This window comes from Anomaloglossus baeobatrachus, chromosome 4, assembly GCF_048569485.1.
Source record: "Anomaloglossus baeobatrachus isolate aAnoBae1 chromosome 4, aAnoBae1.hap1, whole genome shotgun sequence".
Taxonomy (NCBI): Eukaryota; Metazoa; Chordata; class Amphibia; order Anura; family Aromobatidae; genus Anomaloglossus; species Anomaloglossus baeobatrachus.
Window position 1 is genome coordinate 669,965,818 of NC_134356.1, and position 2,535 is coordinate 669,968,352.

Consider the following 2,535-nt stretch of genomic DNA (forward strand, 5'->3'; position numbering starts at 1 on the left):
ACTCTAACTTGTCACGTGATGAGCCAGTAAATTACGCCATTGCTTGGATTAGTTTTTGCCTGCATTACAATTAGTGATAGACTTATCTGTCAATATTTACAGTTATATCGAATTCCAGTTGCCCAAAACTTCTTAAAAAACGCTTAGAAACTGAAATCTCTGGCCATACAATAGATTATATTTCTATTTTGCTTCAATTCGTTACATGGTCATACTTTAAGGTTAACGACGATGTAACATGGCCACTCTCTTACTCGAACCAAGTTATTTCAAGCTTGTAAATTAATTTTACACATTGTATGGATAAAACCTACGGATCTTTTTCCAAAAGTCACTGGATGTGAACAGAAAGCCAAAGGAATGGCCAGCACGGGGGTCGAACCCGCAACCTTGGCGTTATTAGCACCACGCTCTAACCGATTAAGCTAACTGGCCACTTTTGCCCCACATCTACTCTCTTTTAATGATCTTGCTCTAATTTTGAGCCAGCTACTGACCTCTCAAAGCTTGATCTGTCCACAGTGAAAGGTAAAATACGTTGAAAGTTGACTAATTCTTAGAGAGCCCATCAAAAGCATAGGAACCAATCTTAAATGAGAATTGACAAGCTTTTTTTATATTATGAGCAATATGTTGCCACCAACCACTCTAACTTGTCACGTGATGAGCCAGTAAATTACGCCATTGCTTGGATTAGTTTTTGCCTGCATTACAATTAGTGATAGACTTAGCTGTCAATATTTACAGTTATATCGAATTCCAGTTGCCCAAAACTTCTTAAAAAACGCTTAGAAACTGAAATCTCTGGCCATACAATAGATTATATTTCTATTTTGCTTCAAGTTGCTTGGATTAGTTTTGCCTGCATTACAATTAGTGATAGACTTAGCTGTCAATATTTACAGTTATATCGAATTCCAGTTGCCCAAAACTTCTTAAAAAACACTTAGAAACTGAAATCTCTGGCCATAAAATAGATTATTTTTCTATTTTGCTTCAAGTCGCTTGGATTAGTTTTGCCTGCATTAAAATTAGTGATAGACTTAGCTGTCAATATTTACAGTTATATCGAATTCCAGTTTCCCAAAACTTCTTAAAAAACGCTTAGAAACTGAAATCTCTGGCCATACAATAGATTATATTTAAAATTTGCTTCAATTCGTTACTCTGTCATACTTTAAGGTTAACGACGATGTAACATGGCCACTCTCTTACTCAAACCAAGTTATTTCAAGTTTGTAAATTAATTTTACACATTGGATGGATAAAACCTACGGATCTTTTTCCAAAAGTCACTGGATGTGAACAGAAAGCCAAAGGAATGGCCAGCACGGGGGTCGAACCCGCAACCTTGGCGTTATTAGCACCACGCTCTAACCGATTGAGTTAACCGCCCACATTTGCACCATATCTACTCTCTTTTAATGAACTTGCTCTAATTTTGAGCCAGCTACTGACCTCTCAAAGCTTGATCTGTCCACAGTGAAAGGTAAAATACGTTGAAAGTTGACTAATTTTTAGAGAGCCCATCAAAAGCATAGGAACCAATCTTAAATGAGAATTGACAAGCTTTTTTTATATTATGAGCAATATGTTGCCACCAACCACTCTAACTTGTCACGTGATGAGCCAGTAAATTACGCCATTGCTTGGATTAGTTTTTGCCTGCATTACAATTAGTGATAGACTTATCTGTCAATATTTACAGTTATATCGAATTCCAGTTGCCCAAAACTTCTTAAAAAACGCTTAGAAACTGAAATCTCTGGCCATACAATAGATTATATTTCTATTTTGCTTCAATTCGTTACATGGTCATACTTTAAGGTTAACGACGATGTAACATGGCCACTCTCTTACTCGAACCAAGCTATTTCAAGCTTGTAAATTAATTTTACACATTGTATGGATAAAACCTACGGATCTTTTTCCAAAAGTCACTGGATGTGAACAGAAAGCCAAAGGAATGGCCAGCACGGGGGTCGAACCCGCAACCTTGGCGTTATTAGCACCACGCTCTAACCGATTAAGCTAACTGGCCACTTTTGCCCCATATCTACTCTCTTTTAATGATCTTGCTCTAATTTTGAGCCAGCTACTGACCTCTCAAAGCTTGATCTGTCCACAGTGAAAGGTAAAATACGTTGAAAGTTGACTAATTCTTAGAGAGCCCATCAAAAGCATAGGAACCAATCTTAAATGAGAATTGACAAGCTTTTTTTATATTATGAGCAATATGTTGCCACCAACCACTCTAACTTGTCACGTGATGAGCCAGTAAATTACGCCATTGCTTGGATTAGTTTTTGCCTGCATTACAATTAGTGATAGACTTAGCTGTCAATATTTACAGTTATATCGAATTCCAGTTGCCCAAAACTTCTTAAAAAACGCTTAGAAACTGAAATCTCTGGCCATACAATAGATTATATTTCTATTTTGCTTCAAGTTGCTTGGATTAGTTTTCCCTGCATTACAATTAATGATAGACTTAGCTGTCAATATTTCCAGTTATATCGAATTCCAGTTGCCCAA

At 36.8% G+C, this 2,535-nt stretch overlaps 2 non-coding genes across 2 annotated transcripts; both read right to left on the reverse strand.

The window, feature by feature from the left end:
• Positions 1-361: 361 nt before the first annotated feature.
• Positions 362-435, reverse strand: TRNAI-AAU (transfer RNA isoleucine (anticodon AAU)). Its single transcript has one exon. It is a non-coding gene; the product is annotated as a tRNA-Ile (tRNA).
• Positions 436-1,967: 1,532 nt separating this feature from the next.
• Positions 1,968-2,041, reverse strand: TRNAI-AAU (transfer RNA isoleucine (anticodon AAU)). Its single transcript has one exon. It is a non-coding gene; the product is annotated as a tRNA-Ile (tRNA).
• Between the last annotated feature and the right edge of the window lie 494 nt (positions 2,042-2,535).